At 28.5% G+C, this 23,140-nt stretch overlaps 2 long non-coding RNA genes across 3 annotated transcripts in view; one reads left to right on the top strand and one right to left on the bottom strand.

The window, feature by feature from the left end:
• Positions 1–7,440, top strand: part of LOC107452546 (uncharacterized) — a 52,717-nt gene extending 45,277 nt beyond the window's left edge. For both annotated transcript variants that reach the window (XR_006225291.2, XR_001585193.3), the window contains exons 5-6: positions 1,690–1,781; positions 7,316–7,440. This is a non-coding gene — a long non-coding RNA (uncharacterized lncRNA). The remainder of the gene's footprint in view (positions 1–1,689; positions 1,782–7,315) is intronic.
• Positions 7,441–7,443: 3 nt separating this feature from the next.
• The window catches only part of LOC107452554 (uncharacterized), an 89,904-nt gene continuing 74,207 nt past the window's right edge, over positions 7,444–23,140 (bottom strand). The window contains exons 3-4 of the long non-coding RNA XR_001585194.3: positions 7,649–7,808; positions 7,444–7,540 (exon numbers count right to left, since the gene is read on the bottom strand). This is a non-coding gene — a long non-coding RNA (uncharacterized lncRNA). The remainder of the gene's footprint in view (positions 7,541–7,648; positions 7,809–23,140) is intronic.

Raw genomic sequence — 23,140 nt, 5'->3', positions numbered from 1 at the left:
GGATTGTGATTTCACCCTCAAAATATAGGAGATATTTACAATCTGGGAAATATAGTGTTTGGTCAGAAAAGCGATCCAAAATTTGGGCCTTTAAGTGCTAGCTTTACTTTTCGCGTCGTTCACCATGTCTCAAAAACATTTTAAACGAATTGAAAAATTTCTTCACACTTTTATAAAATTCATTTATTCAATAATATTTCTAAGCAAAATAAGCAATTTTCGTAAATATTTAGAATTTTTTATTAATTTATTTAATAATAGTTGAAAAACTTTTTCATCATTTATGAATCATTTTAAAGAATGCATTTTTAAATGCCAAAAGGAGAAACTTAAGTAAAATCATTCTAATGGTTCCTGCGAAATCGAATTTTGAAAAAATGCCTCTTTTAGAAAATACCTCTTTTGCCTTCACAGAAACTATTCGATTCATTTTACCTGAACTTTGTATTGTACTAAGTAAAAGTATATCAATTAAAATGAGGTAAAAACTTGTATAAATTACAATTCAAAATTCTTTCAACGAATATGCAATAAAATAATAAAACATGATTAAAATTTACTGAAAGTTATTTTTTCTTCAGAAAAATGAATTTTATAATGGCGTGCAATTTGTAAAAAAAAATTTTTTAAACAGTTCTCGAGATATGGCGAAATACGAAAAAAAAGTATAAACTTTAAATCGCTTTCCTGACTAAACTATTTGAATCATCTTTCCCAGATTGTGGTTACCCCTATATTTTAAGTATCAGAATTCTAAATTCATCGAAAAAAGTATGTTTATTTAAAAGAAAGTACGCTTTTTGTCTGGATTTCGTAATTTAAAATATCATATACACTAATTAGTTATCATATTTGAGTTCATCCCCCTCGAACCATTGAATCCCAGAACTTAAAAAATCCGTTCATTAGTTCAAAAGTTATTTTGGGAGGTTTTTCATTTTGAGCGCTATACATTAGGTTAGCTTCAAACTAAACAAAAAAGTGGCGGCAGCCAGTGGAGCACAATTGAAATTATACTGTAGAGTGACAAAAAATAAAATGTGTTTCGAATGGTTAAGTCGCTTTAGAAGTGATAAAGAATGCGCTTTCTGTTATTACGTAGATCCAGCAACGTATAGGAAAGGTGTTTTGAGCGAAGCTTAATTAATCCAACAGTTGTTAATTAGTTGTAGGTGGATTTGAATTTGGAAACACATCAATGGTAACACGTGGAGTATAATAGAAATAATGTTAGGTGGCAGAAAGTAAAATGTCTTTTTATTGGTTAATGAGCTTCAGAGGTAGAGCTTCCTCCGCACCTCCAGTAACGTGTGACGATGGTACTTTAAGAGATACCGTCTAAAACTTTTGCTAATCCAGTAGCTTTTAACCGTTGTCAAAAGTGTAATGTGGCTTATGAAATTATTCGAAGTAAGTGCTATAAGAGGCATTTTGTCTGTATGATTTTCTTCCTTAATCATCCCATGAGGCTTTTCACCGAACTATTTCAACGGTATTTGTGTTTTTAAAGTATGGAGCTTATTAAAATGACTAAAATCTTCTGTTAGACTACAGAAAACATCGAAATTCTCAATCCAAATAGGTTTAAAAGAATGGCGCTCGTGTTATTTCGAATCTTTGATAAATACATCTGAATGCATTACATTTGAAATATTCTTTTCTGAAACTAATAAAACTCTTCTCGCTTAGGTTATCTTTACTTTCGTCTGATGGATGATTTTAAGCTCCTTTGACAAGACAGAGATAAGAGTGCATTTTAACTCAGTCATTCCAGACATAAAGTAAGTATCCATCTCCATTTGCCTTATCTAACTTTGCGATGTCTTCAATTGATGTTCTACTCACGGAGATTTTATTTGATGGAAAGTATTGTGAAATATTTGGTACTAAGCAGGACTTTTAAGCGATGCATGCATTGGAGATTCTTTTTTGTCCAGTTTATAAATGTATATACATCTTAGTTTAATTTCCCAATCAGAAGTTTAAAATGATTGCACAATGCGCAAAAAATAAACTGACAAATCTAATTAATCTTTGATCAAATGATAAGATCTTCATGTTCTTGGACACAATCTTAATGGTTCAAGGTGGTAACTTCAAATATGCTAATTAATTCGTGCAGATGGTTATAGGGTTACGAAATCAGACACAAAATTGTACTTTTACTGAATAAACGAACCATTTTTTCAGCAGATTCTGATTTATGATTTCCAAAATATATGTAGCACTCACAATCTCGATTTATATTCTCCGTACTCTAGTCAGGAAAGTGGTTCAAAGTTTGGATACCTTATTATTTTCACTTTATCTCCAAAACATTTTAAGCAAATTGAAAAATTTTTGCACACGATTACAAATTGTGTTTATCCAAAGACAAGTTTTAATAATCATCCAATGTTTTTTAATATTTTATTCTATATTAATCGAAAAAATTGTGGCACACATTTCAGTGTTTTTGTGTGTTTAAAATTTTTAATATTTTAAAGAATGTAATTTTAAAAACAGAAGAGAAATCAAATTTGAAAAATACAACTTTTTTCAAAATTCAATTTTTTTAGTACATATTCGACCAATTATGCTCAAATTTTGTATTTTTAAGTTTTGTATTTCATTTGAAACTGCCTTCTTTAAAATGATGTAAAGAAATTTATACCTTTAAATTCGAAAGTTTTTTGACCATTATTAAATAAAATAGTAAAAAATAATGAATTATTATTGAAAATTAATTTTTTCAGGTAATTATCTAGGGAAAAATAAATTTTATTGTGTGAAAAAAATTGCCAAATTCACTTAAAAATTTCTCGAGCTATGCTGAAATACTCAAAAATAAGATTAACAGTAAGGGGATCAAATTCTGAACCACTTTCTTTACCAAATATAGGGGAAATACTTCCAATAATGAGGCTACTTCTATAATTTTAGGGTCAGAAGTCCGTAACAGTCAAAAACAGGTATGTTTATTCAGAGAAATAACGTTTTTGTGTCTGATTTCATAATTTAAGAATACTGTCTGCATTATCGTCATAAGTAATTTACACATTTGTGGTCATCTTCTCGAACTTAACATGGATCTGATCATTAGATAACAAGTTATTCAGCGTGATTCCTTTTTATTTTGCGCATCGTACCTAACAATAGTGTTCTAAGCCAATGTGTGTTAAACTATTTTTTTTTAAAGTTAGATCAAATAGAAACAGGACTGCGTTTTACGTGTTTCTGTTTTAAGATAAAAACAGTTTTAAATAATAGTTAGTTTTCATGTAGAAATTATTTCAAGTCCTTTTTGTATGAGTACACCTCGAGCGTGAGGAAAATGCTTACGTGGGCGTGTTAATTATGATGTTTTATTTAAATCTCTAAAGTAGGTTGAAGTATAAGCGCAATATGAAGAAAACTAACTTCGCGGAATATTTTTAGATAGCTATGGGGTGTTTTTAAAGATTTTAAGAAACCTGAGAACATTAAGCTACTGTGTTATTTTTAAACTTTCAGCATGTTTTTTTTCCCTCCATGTCCTTGGTCACTGCTGAGATCTTTGGCTTTTTCACAGTCTTCAGGAATCTCCGTGTGCAAACTAAGGCATAGTCCGTCGTTAGGGTGTTTCCTCCTCTAAGCCTGTAATCTTGAAATTTCTGAAGAATTCCCCTTTCCATTTCCGAAAGCTTAACAGATGTTGACTTACAATATTGAGTCGTGTTTTTTCCCTCGTACAGGGTGTAGTTGGCTTTAAAGCGGGAGGAAGGAATTGGTCATTTTTATCCCCTCTGGTATTCGAACAGGATACTAAAAATCGACACTTCTTCGATCGATACCCTCTCCAGAAAACGCATCTGATAGATCTACCCTCGCATAAGTGAGATGGATTTGATATGTAAGAGTTATATCAACAAATAGTTCATAGCCGTACTATAATAATAAACTACAGCTTTTAATACCTTCTTATATTAGGAGAATAAATACAGTGGATCGTCTTTCGTTAGTTTTTCATTATTGTACCAATCATATTTAAAATAATTAGTCTTCATCATCATGATTTAACATGAACCTAACACCTTATTAAGGTTACTGTGAATAGAATACTAGGGACAACATGCATTGAATTGGTTAGACTGCATGCGGTGAATTGTTTAGACTTCGAATTTAGATTCTTTTCATTAGTTTGAAATTCTAAATGGTCTTAAATTTTAAATTATTCAATTTAAATTTCAGATACTAAAATTAAATTGAGTTATGAAATCAAAATCTCTAGTTTAATTTTACATATTACAAGTACTTTTATTTAAAAACATACAATAGATTAACTGAATAAATTTTAAAAGGAAATAATTTTAAATTTAGCAGTATTTTAAGTATTCAGAAAGTGAGTCGACAGATTGTCTTGTTTTTTCGCTTTTTCACCTAAACTAAAATCTCCATAAGAACAGCAAAATAAAAGTTTTGTATATGTTTACCTACACCCAAAAAAAAAATCAGCTTGCTTTGCAAGTAATTGCTTGGGGGAAAATATTTTTAATTAGTGCAGACAATGAAGAAAGTTTGAAAATAGCCACATAAATCTCCTCTTTAGACGAACTTACTTAAGACGTCTGCTTAATGAACTGACCCGATATCCCAAGTTTGGAGCTCCTAAACATTATTTTTACTTTTTAAGCCTTTCATCATGTATTGAATCCAGGCATTAAATTTACAAAATCAGTTATCTATTAAAATGCCATCCCAAACTTTTACGTTGAACTGATGTCAATTTGCATGGCTTGAATGCAACCTCAGTTGTTTTGTACCCACACGTGCATGCTGTGCACGTTCAGGGCATCGTCCTATGTAAAAGATACTACATGGCTAAGGCAGCTAGATGCAAAAATAGGCGGCTAGATGACCCATTTTTACAAATACCAGTGTTCAAATTCAACGCGTTTGGCATTATCGTCATCACATAGTGCTTGTACTCATTGAATTTCGTAGGGGTACAGCATGTATTCAGTATGTGTATAATGCTGGATTGATGTACAGCGCGAAAAATAAAAATCTGAGCATCCTAAATAACTTTTTATCTAATGATCAGATTTTTACATTTTATAACTCAATCTCAATGATTCTAGGGGGTAGCCTCAAATATGTTAATTAGTACAAGTTAAGAAATGAAACACAATACTGCACTTTCTCTGAATAAGTATACCTTTTCAAGACTGATTTGGGTTTCTGACCAACAAAATAAAGGAGGTATCCGCAATCTAGGAAATATGTTCCCCTTGGTTTGCTCAGGAGAAGGTTCCAAAGTTTTGACCCCTTAATATTAAATATACCTTTTGCGTATTTCGCCACATTTCGGGAAATTGAATTCGTTTATCCATAGATAATTCTATGCAAAAAGCAAATTTTTTGTATATATTTATTATTTTTTATTATTTTATTTATAATAATAGTCGAAAAAAATTTGAATTGTAAGGCATGTAGTTTTTTACATTATTTTAAGGAAGTAATTTAACATAGCAAAATGGAAACTTCGAACATAATTGGATGAGTAGTTCTTGAGAAATATAATTTTAAAGAAGTTGCATATTTAAAATTTGATTTCTCAGGAGCTATTCAACTAATTTCGCTCAAATTTTATATTTTAGCATGTAAAATTACATACCTCAAAATGATGTTAAAAATTATATACCTTGCACTTCTAAATTTTTCTACTATTATTAAAGAAAATAATAAAAGATGTACTAAAATTTAAAATCTGCATAGAAATATTTTTGAATAAACGAATTTTAAAAGTGTGTCTAATTTTTAAAATTTTTTTAAAATTTTTTTTAAAAAAAATTGTGATATGGTGAAATACGTAAAAAGTAAAATTAACATTAAGGGGTCCAAACTTTCAACCTCTCTCCGGACCAAACTATAGGGACCATATTTCCCAGATTGCGGCTACCCCCTAAATTTTGGAGGTCGGACATCCGAGTCCGTCGGAAAAAACTCACGTTTATTTAGACTAAGTACGTTTTTGTGTCTGATTGCGTAACTTAAAATATCGTTTGCTCTAATTAATTATCATATTGAGGTCACCCACAATACCAAAAAGAACATGAAGGCCTGATCATTAGAACAAGAGTTATTTAGGATGCCACCTTTGTTTGGCACACTGTACAGTGCTCAAAATTAAAAAAAAAAATAGTCCACCTGATATTTTAGGATACGAAACCAGATACAAAAACTTACTATCTCTGAATAATCTTGTTTTTTTTTTCAGATGGATTCGGATTTCTGAGCATTAAAATATAGTGGGTATCGCAATCTGCGAAATATGGCCTAAATAGTTTGGTCAGGAGAGAGACCTAAACTGAGAGTAAATTTTACTCTTTGTATATTTCGACACATCTCGAGTAATTTTAAAGTGAATTGAAAAAATTTTGCCTACAATTATAACATTCATTTTCCAAAGATATTAATGAAAAAAAATATTGAAATCCATGAGAAAAAAATTTTTTGAAGTGATTTTATTGAAGTGAAAATGCAAAATTTGAACGAAATCGGTCGATTAGTTCCTGAGAAATCGAATTTTAAGAAAACTAGCATTTTTATAACTAAATTTCTCAAGAATTATTCGTCCAATTTCCCCCAAATTTTTGCATTTTGGCATGTAAAATTGCATACGCTAAACAGTTGCAGGAAACTGTTTATTAAAAGTAAACAAAATAATAAATATTTACTAAAAGTTATTTTTTACATGGAGTTTATCTTTAGATTAATGGATTTTATAATTGTGAACAATTTTTTTTCCAATTCGCTTAAAAAGCTTTCAAGATGTAGCAAAATATGCTTAAAGTAAAATTAACGTTAAGGGGTCTATTCTTTGGATCACTCTCCTGACGAAACTATTGGGACCATACTACCCAGGTTGTGGTTAGACCCTATATTATAAAGAACGGGAATTTGAATTCGTCGAAAAAGTTGTGTTCATTGAAAGAAAGTGCGATGTTTTTAATTTCCGGATTCCGTAACTTAAAATTGTCTCTGCACTAATTTATTACCATATTTGGGTCCTAAAACGCATTTCCTCTCTCCTATCAGAAGGCGAACATTGCTCGCTAATGATCACAGTTTGCATTTTAGAACTCAAGTTCCAGTGTAAATCTTATTCATCATGATATGACAGACCAGCGCGTTAAATCTGGCAACGGTCTTTTGACACAATAGAATATGCAATAGATTATACAAGAGTAATTCTATGTGCACCTTTTTTATTTTAAATTGTAAAATAATGACGTTTGTGTTATGTTAGCAGAACTTTAAATCATAATATTCTTTTATCAATTAACATTTACAGAATCTCACCTACTCCAATTAAAAAGTGAACAGGGTGCTATCTGATCCTTCTGGCAAGTCATGATCTCCTCTGGCAATGATTCCCAGGATATTCCTGGCCTTAAAGATCTGCTGCTGAAGTAATGTTCCTATATGTCATGACAGTCTGTCCGTTTCAACTGGCTCAATATTCGGGGTTCCTCTTCTACTCCTTCTGCAGACAAGATGAAGTTTTTGATGTCGTAAGCTGTAAAGTTCAGAGAAATTGGAGGACCAGATGACTAAGATCATCATAGAAAACAGTCTGGGCATTTGCAAAAAAAAAAAATAAATAAATCGATAAAATCTTACCCACCAGTACTTTTTTCTCGGTGATCTATAGTTTTCTCTGATGGAAGCATTTTTTTTTCATATACTACACAGTTTCTGATTTTCCTGTATATTTCAAAGCTGAAGAACAAAAGTGCTATTAATATGGACGCCTCTTCACTTTCCACTCTTGTTGAATAAGCTCACTAAAATTTAAATAATATATAAATATATGAAATTAAGTTTATTTTAATACTAAAGAATTCCTCTGCAATAAATATTTTGTCTTAAAAAATAGAGAGAACAAAGGGCAACATATGTAATCAAAAGTATCTTCTTTTTGAAAAATAAGCATCGATCTCCTCCATTGATCTTCATTTAGATTTTTTATGTGAGCTGCTTTTCAAGTCTGCACTTTTTTTGGGATCAAATGCAAGCGAATTTCACTTTTTTAGGTTTTAGAAATATGTAAATTGGTATGGTTGAAACTTTCAACATGACTGAGACGGATCCATCAATAAAATCACACAACGAACCGATAATTACTACCTGACTAACCAGAAAACTCATTACTTAGATGCTTTTCATTTCTTGGTATAAAAAAAAATTAATCATTGCGATATACAATCTCAGTTAAATTTACTGAAATAGTTTCGTTCCCTTATGAGTGATTGACGTATAGATTGAGGCTTTCCGCTGTCAAAAATTTCGTTTAATTAAATATTGATGCATCAGATTAAATTATTTTTAACACTGTTCACAATTGTTGCAGTCTGTAAGTCTCACATGAAGAGAAATTTGTTAATAGGGGAAAGTTAGTTCAGGAGTGGTTTGCACCCACTTTTCGACAGTTTCGGTGAAGTACAATGTAAATAGCACAACTGTCGGCCTTTTTAACAGAAGTTGCTGCTTTGCTTCTAAATCTTACAGCTGCGATTTTGTCAAATACATAACGCTTTGAAAAAATTATCCTATATATTTTTAATACTGCCTTAATAAATTTTATGCTGCCTTAATTATTTTTAAAAACTTTTATTCGAAAAAGGTAAAATATTATTATACAAGATTCATTAGTTTTTTTATCAATATTTTAGAATTTAATGTTTACAGATACTTTTTTGCAATAACATATTTTGCGAAGTGTTAAGAAAATTTGAAAGATATTAGCCTAAATTTATGTAACTAAGCTTAAATTAAAAAGTTTCCCTTTTTTTCTTAATATATATGTTATAATAAAGATGAAATATTTTAAACATTTCTGAAAATTAAAAAAATATATATTTTTAAATTGAGTGTTACACAAAATACGATCTCAAATAAAACTAAATTTAAATACTACAATTAAATTATGAAATGAGTAGATACCAGCATACAAAACTTTTAAGATATGAATTATTAGAATAAGTAGAATTAATGCAAAAATACATACTTACTTGTTAAAGTAACGCTTTTTCTATCTGTAAAAACAAGTCCCTCTCGAAAATATTTTACTTTCCTTAAAAGGGCCGGAATTGATAGAAATAAAGAAGACAATACAATAAGAGCAGTTTTTTTTAAATTCTAACTTGCTACGATTCAGAAGTATTTTTATTCTTAATTCCAAGTACCTGAATTACTTTTAAGTTCTATCCTATGATTAACCAATTAAAATAAATATAATAATTTTCCTTGTGTTATTCTTCCCATTTTTTTATCGATAAAGAAGCTCTAGAAATGAATTTTCTTATTTCAAATACAGTCGTCATTAATTTTTCTAAAAACGTTAAGTTCAAATCTTAAATTTCTGTTTCGCAAGCAAACTTGGCTAATAGTTACTTCTTCCACTACTATGCAACGTGAGAAGCAAAATAGCAGAAATAAAATCATTTCCATCAGAGAACATTATCTGCAATCTCTTACCGGTAGATTTTCTTCACATCAATTTCAATTCAACTGAAGGTTTTTTTCTTGCCAACGTTACTGCCGTTACGCTATTTGAAATGGATTTGCTTTTTTAAATCTACGCTTCTCGAATTAAAGATCAAGCAATAATTTTGTCGTACAAATGTATATTTTTTAAAGTATGTGCTTTATGTTTGGTTTCGATTTAAATAAATAGCAATAGTGTTTGGTTTTAATGAAGACTAGAGAGTTATTGTTTAAATTTAGTTAAAACAATATTAATTTGTTTTTCAAAAATACTACTTACAATACTATTTACGTCTTTATCAGTTATAAGAAAGAAAGGCCTGGCAGAAACAGTTTAACAGCTAGGGAACTTATCACCGATGATCTAACGTAACACTGTTTACGTTACCACTAAAGAATTAATCACCCATCTCTGGGAATGTTAACTAAGTCACCTTATGATAATGTAAATGTTTAATCACTCCTGGGAGACAAAATTAATGGTTAATAATTCTAAAACTAATTATTAATTATAAAGTTCAGTCTTTTTTATCCATCCAATAAACAAACTTTAATCTCCCTGATGCAGATGAGACACCGATGTTACTTAACATAATTTTTTCTGACGTTATAAATACAGGCAAAAACATATTTCGCTGTTTTTTAGCTATAAGAAAAGTCTAATAGTTATTTAAAAATCTGTCGAAATTAGTCATACAAAATCTGAAAAAAAGGAGTTTTATTTTTGTTATTAGTCTACGAAAAATTATCAATAATTGATTTTGCAAATAAAAGAAGTTTCAATGATGAATAACTGATCCTTTTAGATTGGTATAACTGCAAATGAAAGCAGATATGGAAAAATTATTGTTTGGAAGTGAGCAGTGTTTGGAAGATATTACCTATACTGCTGAAAAAAACACTTTCATGCTTTATTGTCTAACCATAAATTATTAAATGCAAAACATAATATGTTTTAATTATTTTGGCCAAAATTAAGGCGAAAAAAGTATGAAAAATGTCTTTCATAGAAATTATGCACCGAAAGGTTAAAAACTATCGTTTTTGCTGTTGCAAGTTAATGTATGCTTCATTGAAGCAAATGACTTTAAGTTAATTCTTATTGTATTTAAAATGCGCAATGTGTAACAACAAAAAAGAAGTATGATAATATTCTTTTATAGTTAATTCATTTTTCTTCTTATTTCAACTCTTAAATCTCAGAGTTTCAAATGGAATTAAAATATTCGACAGAAATTAAATTCGCAGACAATTTTTTTAAACTCATTTGTAGCATTTTAACATTTGTTGAGCGACCTACATGGCACTTTTCACTACAAAATTAACAGTTTATAATTCTCGAACAAATTATTAAAATTTTATTTTTTACTTTATCGTACTCTTTAAGCCTGTTTCTACATACTTTCGTAAGTTTCTAAAATCAATAGTGTTTGCGTGGTTAAACGAAATGTTTTTTTTTAATAACGACAGGCACTGAACTTTCGTTCTTCGCCTTAGACGATGCCTGAAGTGTTGCTCATTTATCGTTACCCAGTGGGCACCTGTGAACCAAAGTCACGGAGGCGAGCAGCATTACCCATGCCACACTGCCAAAAATACCCGTTCATAGGGTGGGCCACATTCATACATTCACACATCAGAGGACAACAGAGAGAGAGAGAGAGAGAGAGACATCCATGCCCAGTGCGGGATTCGAACCCGCAGCCATTTGCTTCACAATCAGACACGCCACCTCGGCCACCTGGCCGGTGTTAAACGAAATGCAACATAATTGACCAACTTAATTTCAACACACAATCTTCTATAAAACTAAAAACAAAATTGTAGACTGTAGCATGTGCGTGCCTAAAAAAATGCAGTTGAGATTATAAATGTATTCGCTTCTTCGCCTATTTATATATTTATGTTTGTTACTCTATACTGTGCTTGACTATCATGAACATCATGGATATTTCGATAAAGCTACTTGTGATAAGGGTGCATGAGTTGTAAGGAGGACTGAATCATCTGGAAATGAAGTATTTGCTGATAGAGTGTGCGTAAGTCTCTGTATAAACATATAATCGACTGTCAATTTATCAGAGTTAATTTAACTGATTGTATGGTCTTGATACATATATAATCATACAACGCAGATATGTTATGGTACATGAATGTTTTATCCAATATTTGAAAATAAAACTTGAATGAATAAAATTTTCTTGTATTTGTCATTTTCTTGTGATCAAAATGAAATATTGTTTGAAATAAATGCGATCTGTAATTTTACTTAATTTTTACTTTTAGCAACCTTGTATTCAACTTTATGTATTCTTTTCCTTTCAAATATATCTAATGGAAATAAATTCATGTTGACTAACTTATGAGAATAAATACATATTAAAAAGTTTCATTCATTTAGTATTTCTGTTACACTCATCTAAAAAAACATATTTTGATGGTTTATCTCTAGCTTATACCGAAACACATCTATTTTTAGAACTGTATTCTGGAAACTGAGAATAATAGAATTCATGCTATTTACTTTGATACTTGTCCCAAGCAATTAGTTTATTTAGATATTAAAGATAATTAACTGGTAATGCTTTAAGATAATTAAGGCTTACCTAATGAACTACAATTAGTTTTTTTTCCATCGTAATAACCATGAGTGAGTTTGACTAATACATACAGTGATTTAGATTTACGTTAGTAATCATGATTAAATTATTATATAACATTTTAAAGACCAAATAAAATGTTATTCCACGTGACTGAATATCAGTAATAATGATATATAAGGCTTATTCAACAAAATCAACTTGTGCTATAGTTAATTACCATTTTTTATCTGCAGTGAAGAGTAATTATATAAACAAATAAAATACATGTTTGCCACATTTTGAAATTTACACACGTTTTTCAAAATATTTTGTTAAGCTATAAATAAAGGATATGCTTAGATATCTCAATCGTAATTTCAATATTTTTAAAATGTTGCTTATATTTTTTCTATAACTTATTTATCGTAAACATTCAATACTGAGTTCAAATTTTGTTAAAATTTATTCAAATAAATGTAAATCAAATGTATCAATGTAATCAAATGTAAATTTATTCAAATAAATTAAATAACCTAACTATTTTTTTAAATTTTATATTTAATTGGTTAACTGATATTTACATAAAATCGATTTATTCATTATTAAATTAAGGAGTTTTGTTATATTATGTACCAATTATTTAAGTAATTTTGTTACACTAGCTTATCTAATAACATAAACTTCTTAATGCTGTAATTTTTAAATGATCTAAAATTAATTTTAACTAGTCTATGACTTAGTTAAAGTTTTGATAAAAATTTAGATAATCAGATAAATGCTTAACTTTATTTAACCAAATAAATTTATATTTGTTTTGTAGCAAAATATGCCTATATATTTGTAAATGGTTGATAAAAATGCGTCTAACGATTATTTTTTTGGAAAAGCATTATTATTGTCATTAGTATTGTGATTATAATTAAATGTTAAATATTTAAATAACCATACTTAGCAGATACCTAATAAAATAACAAATGAAATTTGAGATTTTTTAATACTTATATTTACTTAAAAGGCATTTAGAAAAGAAATATATTAAAGGTTTCTTTCTCTGTGGACATAAAATTAAATTACCATGAGAAAGAAAAAGAAAGAGGGTAGTACAGAGGGTAGTACTAAATACAGAAAATATCTGTTATTTTAAACTCTTGAAGACCAGTGGACGTAAATAAGTTACTTAACATTTAGGTTACATAATTGTGCAACATTAATTGAATGTCAAACAGGGAATCCAAAGTCAATCCTACCAAAAAGATATTCAAATTATAAGCATCTCAGAAATTTCTTTAGCTTTAAAATTTTTTTCAAGAGAAAAATTTCTCGTTAAACGAAAATAAACACATAATAAAACCTTCTTAATGCAAAATAATGAGTACTTTTATTTTAATTGGATTGCAATCGTTCAGAGTAATTTGATTAAGTCTCTAATCCATACTTTTTGTTTCAAAAAAATTAAAGTTCGCTTGGATTATGGAAGTACGGGAATAATCTCTAGTTATTTTGGAATTGAAAACATAGAATTAATTGATAAAATATCACCACAGAAAGCTATTTAATTCCACTGTTTTTTAACAATTAAATAAGCTACGATTTTGCTAATTGCATTCCATTTGGACTGCGTAAGGATAGTTATTAACGCTTAGTGATTATTCAAGTTTTAAACACCATTTGTTAAGACATAATTATGATAAATGAAGAACTTTTTTGAAAATACTTAAGCAATATTTGGTATACTTTTAAAGTGTAGATAGATAATTAAAAATGAGCTTACAAATCCTTTCATGACTAGGATTAAAATTATTTTTCTATATTTACATATAGTAGTAAATCTAATCTACGTAGCTGCATATTTACAAAAAGCTTTTTCGATAAATAAATTAATTTCTTATATCTTTTTTTTTGTTGCTAATTTACGTCGCACTAGAGCTGCACAATGGGCTATTGGCGACGGTCTGGGAAACANGGAGTTTCGTTTCCATCGCTCTAAAGCTTGCTTTCAAAAGGCTTAATGACGAAAAAAGACGAGAGGTTTGAACACATCTTGCTACTGTCCTATACGGTAAAGTATTCGCGCCACAGGCTTCCACTAATCCTCGATAGCATTCTGTTGCATATTTGCCACGGGCAACCTCGACCACTGATCACCATTTGAAAGCATGCTTTAGAGTGATGGAAACGAAACCCCTCACTTTAACGCCACACAACAACTACCCTTCTAAGCAGATGGACTGTTTTTTGCACTCTACACATCGAGAACAGTGCCACCTCACTGCTCCCATATCTTATTTGCACATGCCCGCCCTTCTGTGAGTTTCATGGTTAAGTTGCCACTATTTAATTTACAACCCTCGTATATATGGGTAAATCTCACGAAACATGACAATTCACTGTCCCTTCCTCCAAGATCAAATACTATAATACTGAAGGAAATTTTAAAACAAATATTAATAAATAGCATTGCTGTTAGCATTTTAAAATGACTTTGCACTAGCATTGACTGTTTTGTATACTTAAAGAATTTAATTGAATATCAAAATGTCATTTTCCTGGCATATCCCAAGCAATATTTCTAATAATAACTAGCTTCAAAACTTCCCATACATTTTTCAAAGTCTAATTTTTTTTCCTATCCTATGTAAGCATATCTAGAATACTACTAAAACTTCGTTTAAAATAGTTTTTTCTGTTAATAATTTGATTGTCCCATGAAAATCTGTCATTTTCCTGGCTACTTTTATTTAGTGATTTATAACCAAAATAGATAGTGCCAGGAATCAATATCTTATGTTAATAGATTGATCAGATACTCTCGTATCTGAACATGTCTTGTTGCATGACTAAAGAACCAATTTTCTGGCTCAAAATCTATTTCAAAAAGTTTTTCAAGGTGAGTAGGTTTTTATGCTGTCATCTTCCTGGCTTCTTGAAATCATTAATAACAAAACTACATAGATTTATCTAAGTTATTTTAAGAAAGTTATTTTTCTGCAGAATATAAACGTCTTCAGCCAAAATATTAAATTAAAGTAAAGTTATATGTTATAAAATGGCGAATTTGTCATTATCCTGGCTGTCATTTTCCCGGCTTATGAATGCCAGGACATTGAAGTGTTACCAGAAATTCTTTTTAACTGCTAATACTGTAAAAAGGGAAAGTAAATATTAACCTAATACCAAGTTTATGTATGATTGTAATATGCTTGGATGTAATCAAAGTTATTTATTTATTTAATGAATGATTATACACAATTTTATTCTGTACAAATCAGCAACAAAAAATGTTTTGTTTCTTTCTATAGTTGATAAAAGGAATTAATTTAAGCAATTTATGGTTCATCGAACATAAAGGCTTAAGTTGAGTTACTTACTATTAACTTAAAATGACTGCTCTTCTACTATTAACTTAAAATGACTAAACTTCTAAGGTAATATGTCATTTTCCTGGCATTCAAGATTTGGTGAATTTCTATTTTATTTTTTTTCTCAAGCAAATGTCAATAAACTACACTGCTGCCTGTAAGATATTAATAAGCGTAGCTAAAGAGGTATACAAAAAAAAATGTTAGATTATTTTGAAGACTTTAAGTTTGAAGACATTTTTTGGTCCGAATTGCCATGTTTCGTGATAATCATCCATCCATCCATTCATCTATCTATATATATCTATATCTATATCTATCTATATCTATATATATATATAAAGCTAACAAAATCTGAAATAAGTCAAATTATGATTTTATTGGATTTTTCTTTCTAAAAGATTTTTGCAATTTTATTTTGATTTGAAAAGCACAATATGAAATGCTAATGCAATATTTTATAAGTTCTTGCTATTTTCATAATTTGTTCAATGTATTAGCTTAAAAAATATATTTTCTTTTTAAAAATTTCATTTCTATTTTATTTGCATTATACTTGAAATAACTTCATAAAGGCAACCAAAAGATTAAATACGTTTAGGTTGGATCTAAATATATTCAGAGATTATAAAAAATACTAATTAACTAGAGATTATAAAAATATTCATCATTGGTTATAAAAAGTATGAACTCACAGAACCCTAGGGTTCCGCGAAGCATCATGTGGGAATAGCTGCTTTATGGACAACTTCTGTTCAAATTTTATGTAATTTCATTTCAACAGCATGCGTCTCACTAACTTATCTGAAACTTTTCGTCTTATGATTTTCAAATTCATTCCGGTAAATGTAAAATATATTACTTTTCTATATATATCTTTTAAAAATTATATAAACAGAAAAAATAAGACTATCAAATTACTGCTATTATTATTATTGTTACACAATTATAGCGAACCAGATTTAAAAAATACAATTTTAGTTTCTTACATTTCCATATTATGTGTTTAAATCAAAATTGCTGAATTCCAAATTTATTAGAAAACTAAAATGGTTTATTTTTACGTAATTAGTGTTAGTCTGTGAATTTCCCAAACTATTTCCGCCGTAAGTTCCCCGATTCAGTGAGAACAATACTTCGATTATAAATGAATGCGTTTGAGTTAGTTTGAACCTTAATTGCTGAGGCAAAGCATTTAATTAATGAACCGTTAGAGCAGTCAGGATGATCCCTTCTTTTATGCGAAGCATTTGAAATTCCAAAAAATTTCCTTTGTGTGAAAATTAAAAACATCCTTTAATGAGATTAATACAGTGCTTTTTTTAAAAATAACAGATTAAATTTATAGCTGACTAAGTATTAACTACCTATATCTCATAATTTTACTTGTTGAATGACCGTTCTTTTCAAGACGTGAAAGAAAACATAAAATAATTACCAATAAATCAGTATTGTACAACATTACGAAAAGTTGGAGAATGCTAAAAGCACCTTTTCTGTAGTCTTACATTATGAGTTTAGAAAAATACGTTTTGGTAGTTCATTCCATTAAAATAAACATATTTGACATGAATCTGTGGCTCTAGAGGCTAACTCATGATAATAAAAATTTGTCTAAATCAAATAATTAAATCAATAAAAACTGCAGAAAAACAATCATTTTCTGCAATAATTTCCTTATTTGAATTGCCATAAAAACTACTTCCACAATATGTGTATAGGAAAAGCACAGTATTGATGCAATATTAATAGGTACCAATATATCAATGTATATTTAAATTGCATTAACATATTCAGTGCCTATTAAAACTGCACCAATTACCATAATCTATTCCCATAAATAATTAAGCATAATTGGCGTCAATAATAGCATAACGATTTTTCACGTTTTTTCTGAATGAATTAGTAATATTTCTCTATTAATTTTGCTTTATAGCACATAGTTTATTTTTTTTGCAATTTTTATTTATAACCAAAATAAATTAAGCACCATTGGTGTCAAAAATAGTATGGCGTCTGTTTATTTTTTATTACTTTTCTCCGAAATGATTTAGTACCATTTCTCCCTTAATTTTAATTTTGAGTTCATGGTTGAATTTTTACTTTAATCAATAAGTATTACCAAAATTAATTAAGTATAATGTTGGTGTCAATATTTGTAAGGTGATTTATATGCTTCTCCCATATAATTTTCCACCATTTTTACATTACTTTTGCTTATTGGTTCATGGCTTCTTTTATTTCAGATATTGCATATTGCTGAAATCAATCAAACTTTTTTTGGCGTTAATAAAATTATGGCGATTTTTTTTACGATTCAACTTAACGAATTAGTACTATTTTTCCATTAGTTTCGGTTTTTAGTTCATAACTTATAGTTATATTTCAAATATCGTTGAATTCAAATTATTTAGTTTTATGGATACACATTTTTAGTTATTTACAACTTACGTCTCATTATCTGATTTGAAACTTTTTGACTTCTGATTTTCAAATTCATTCCGTTTAATATAAAATATATTATAGACTATTAAAAAATTTTATAATCAGGATAATAAGAATAGCTGAACTAGCAGAACAAAGAGATTTTCGCAGTGAGATTTCCCGCCTTGAAGTGAAATCAAAATAATTTTGGTACTTTCTGTAATTTTACTTTCATTAGTGTTATCATTGCATGTCAAAATAGTTAGTGAAAATAGTTGTGATTTTTACGCTCTGATGCCCAAAACTTATTGTAAAGCTGTTTTATCGGGAAGGTTGGAAAATTATTTTCAAAAGTATTTTTTACCAAATTTTAATAATTATTTTATGCAGATATGTTTCTTAAACACGTTAAGGCAATAGATTTAATAACGATGCTATCATAGAGTCATAGAGTATTTTTTATGATAAAACTAGGGTGAATTCCATTGAAAACTGGAAATTAGTAGACTAGACATCACATATTTCACCACAAATAGGTCCAGTAAAAAACTGTTTGCTGACAAAAATATTTTGCATTTTCGTATTTAGGATAGATATATTATTTTCAGCAATAAACAAAAGGCACTTTTTTTTGGGTCGGGAATTCGAAAAACAATCTGACAGAGAAGGGGTTAAACGATATATTAATATTCATTATGTGTTAAAATCAAGATTTATTGATTCAAATGGCAAAGCAGTACAATTGGAACAAATAAAAGCAAATTATCTTGAAAAAAAGGTGTTAAAAAATTCAAAACTATTTGAATTGTCTGAACTATTTGAACACTATTAACTATTTGAATCCTAACCACTGTATTTTCTCGTTTTTATGTGTAATCCGACACTACAGAAACTCTCTATACAGATTCAATTTCACTTTTACTTTGTCCGGCCACAGTAATTATTTGTAAGATTTTAAAAGCAAATTAGAATTGTTGTTACTTAAATAATTTTTTTCTCTCTTGAATTTCGAAGGTTTCTTATATTATTTTTTGAAAAGATTCTAAAAAATTATAATAAAAACGACATTTACGAACACCTTGTATTATATTATCCATACAGTTATAAAGGTTAGATTACGGGGTAAATTGTGTTTATTTTCATCAAAGATGGATTTACAGCGGAGGAGAAAAGTTAATTATTCGGAATGACTTCAATTGTTAATTTTGTGAGGATTTTATAAAATTCAAGGTACAAGTAACACTTCGACAGAATATCGGAGTAGCCAGAGAGGTTGTCTGGGTAAGTAACTAACTCAAAAGAGGAAAACTTCAGACTTCAGCATTAAAACTAAAATCAAAGTGTTACAGAAAAAAAAATACGAATATGAAAATCAAATAAATCAATCAAAATAATTAATATTAATGTTAGTATTTATCATATAGGTTAAATATCAATAAGTGAAACCTGATTTTAAAATACATTTAAATTCTTGACAGAAATTTCCAAATATATTGTATCTAAAATTTTGTAAAGATAAATTTGTATTAATATGGCGTAAGCTAAATAACTTTAAAAAAAATTAAATGTATCTGAAGTAGTCTTCTTTCATTTTAAACGAACGAAATAAATTTGTGAATATAAATAGATCTTTTTTCAAAGTACAAATGATGTCCTAACGACTAAACTTACTATATTTATTTCATTATTTTTACTAGAAATGACGCAATTGAAATCAGTGATACTACGGGAGAAGGGGGGGGTGAAATTTGATAGTGTGAAGAAACTTGAAGGTTTTGTGGATTATCTCTCTTCAAACCTTTGGTATTTCCTTCGGCAATTGAACACGTTTTGATGAATCTCACCTTTTTCAGTAGTTACTTCATAGATTTAGATGACTTTTAGTTTTCCTCAATTCTATATATTTATACGTAATTGACTTCATTTTTGACCTATACTCTTTATATATTGAAAGCTGTCGTTACAAAATAACTCTCCAATTTAAATAATGAAGGGGAAATTAACTGAAAATATTAAACTAAAATAATATAATAACCGATATAATTAAAATAATTATATTATGTTAATAAATTTATATTTAATTATATTATTTTAATATAATTATATTTAATTATATTAGTTTAATATAATTATATTTAATTATATTATTTTAATATAGTTATATTTAATTATATTATTTTAATATAATTATATTTAATCATATTATTTTGTTATAATATTTAATTATATTATTTTAATATAAAACTCATTCATGGTAATTGCATACTAACTGTCTGGTGAATTTTGAGTTTTGTTGGAAAACAAATGGCTAAAATATTATTATCCTTCATTATTTAAACAATTCTACAAATACTTTCATTTTTCTAAAAATTTAAAATCCAAAATTTTTATTTGACAGTAATAAATGGCATAAAAATCCAATCAAGACCTTAAGTATTTGAATTCGAAATTTATTGCAAGAAATGTAACAAACCATTTTCCTAAAATAATATATTCTAAAACAGGTAAAAAAAACATCATTGTTCAGATTTTCTTAACTACCATTAGGGGAACTGAAAACAAAACTTTCAGAGTTTTGAGAATAAAAAAAATGTTATTTTTGCATTCATTCAATTCAAAAGAGCATACGATAGAAATGTCGTTTATGAAAGAAAATGAAAGACATTTTTAGCTTTCATGTCAAAAGCATATGGTAGTTATAGCTTTCTACATCACTTACTCGAATTTCCTAAAGAAAAGCCTCATTAGTATTTTAAATATAAAAGCTAGGTTTTTGTTTAAAATGAAATGTTGGATTTGGTTGCGTTTTAACTATAATGTTCAATAATAGAAGGAAAAAAATGCTTCTTTCTTCTGAATGCATACACTTAATGGTGTTTTAAACAAATCAGTTTAAGGTTTAAAAAAGTGATTCAAAGTTTTACTAATAAAAACGAATTTATGCACAGCGCAAATTAAAAGCTAAGCAAATGATTATTTTGAAGTTTAGAAGTATAATCTTTTAAGTGTATTTTATATCTTCTAGTAAACTAAATTTATTATATATGGGCTCTTATCTAATACGAGATGTTTTAATATTGTTATAGGATGACCAAGTTGATATGTTTTTGTCTATATTTATAATTGCAATAAAGGAAGTTGAATAATATAACCAGTTAGATGAACTGAGTGTTATAATACTGAGACATTAAAGGCAAACAAGTTAGAAAGTGTCAATTACAATTTTCATTTAAAATTTTGTGTTTTAAGTAGTCGTTATTTTTTTAAGTATTTGACGATATGTCAGGGACCCTATTTTTAAATATTTAAGGGAATTTGAGGGAATTTATTTGAGGGAAACTAATTTTGAGTTAAGTTTTGTTAAAAAAATTCTTTTCAATGAAAAATTCCATTTTGTAATTTTCTTTCTTTTAAGTTGCGTTGCATCATTATTGATTACACCATAAATATTTCTTTTAGTTGAACTGCAGTATAAAAATGAAAAATGATCGTGATAGTTCAATATTTGTTTTATGAGTATTTTGTAAATAAATAATTTAAAAAAACATACATTTAGGACTGAAATATTTCGTTCAATTATGTAAAATATAAGAGTTGCTATTATCTTACATCAGCTCATCTTGATGCCCTGGAATCATGTTTTATTCATTTAAATGTAGATTCCCTTGTTAACGACATTAGTTCCTTCCCTCTTTTCCAAAACGCATGGAAATGCGTGATGTTATGTATTAAAATAATTAATCCCAATCCTTATTAAATGAATAACCCCAAGGAAACTGTAGTGGTAAAATATTACCTGATTAAAGAGTTCCTTCACTTCAGAAATAAATAACAGTCGACATGTTTCAAGCGCATCAAAAATAGGCATCCAATTTCAATACTTGACATGAATATAAAGATATAAAAGTGATTTGAAATAAAAACATAAAGGTGCCAACGAAGAATGAAAAAATAAAAGTGAGAAACAAAACATGGAAAACCACAGAAGCCGAGAGACAAATTAGAGTAAAATGCATTTATATGCATTTTTGAGAAGAGGTTAGGGACTATAGTCTCTAACAAAGGAATCAGTAAATTTAACTGTATTAAACAAAATTCCATGACGTAAGGTAATAGCTACTCTTATATTCGAAACAATTGATTGGAAATTATAATGTAACCATACAAGCTAAAGACAAGTGAAGCATTGAATATGACACTTTTGTCTTAATCGGAGTCTATTTCAAAACATAACACAAAACATCGGGGAAAATAAGAATAATAATTGCCTTTAAATAAGATTCGAGCTACAAAAGCATCAAAACACGATAGGTAGGAAAAACTTTCTCAATATCGAAAATTCTTTTAGGGAATACTATATCAGCATCTAGATCAAATGCAGAATGATTCCTTTTACGGCGTGTTCATGAAACGAATCGTTTTTTTTTTTCTATCTCTCTTTCTGTTGGCGTGCATTTTTCTTTCTGCGATAAAGGAAAGCAATAAAAGGGTAGAGACAACCTGAATGCCGAAGAGAGAGAGAGAGGGAAAAAAGCTAGAGATAGGGAGAAATAAATATAGTGAAAGGGAAATTCAGATCGAAAACAAAATATTGGCTCAATGTTGAAAACCTCTACCTGGAGGATTTTGCGAAAGAGTAAATTAAAGTGATATTGGCTTTCTACATGAGAGTACTTTTATGCTATTTATCTTACATTCTAATTCGGTAGAAGATAGTACAGCAGTTTCAGTGCTCTGTTGATAAATTATAAATAGGTATTTCATGTTAAGGCTATTTATAAGTCTTACTCTGATATAAATAGAATTTAATTTCATAACACGTGCCCTGAATATATATATATGTATTCCATAATAATTAGCATGAGTGATGTTTATTAATAACCAGCCTTCTTCATGTCTATACTTGGAACCCATATATGAATGTTAGAGGTTACAAATTAATTTCAAAAACAATCCGTTGAAAAAAAATGATAAGGGGTTTTCTAAAATTTATTTTCTACTATTGAACAAGATTTATTAAAAATGATACAGATCATTAACCGTAAAAGTATCTTTTCTACCTTTTGTTGTATTTTCTTATACAATCATATTTCGGTGTATGAAAGTTTGTAGTAAGGTATTATACCTTGTTACTTAATTTTGTTTTATAATAGAAAATAATATTTGTAGTAATCCTCATCGCTAGTTAGAGATAGAATAGCAAAAGAGAAACATAATTTTGAGTAAATTGTGCAAAAAGTTTTGTGTTTATATATATAGATTACG

This window comes from Parasteatoda tepidariorum, chromosome 3 (genome assembly GCF_043381705.1).
Source record: "Parasteatoda tepidariorum isolate YZ-2023 chromosome 3, CAS_Ptep_4.0, whole genome shotgun sequence".
Classification (NCBI taxonomy): Eukaryota; Metazoa; Arthropoda; class Arachnida; order Araneae; family Theridiidae; genus Parasteatoda; species Parasteatoda tepidariorum.
Note: the sequence above shows the minus strand (reverse complement) of the source record. Positions and strands in the feature narration are given on the sequence as shown.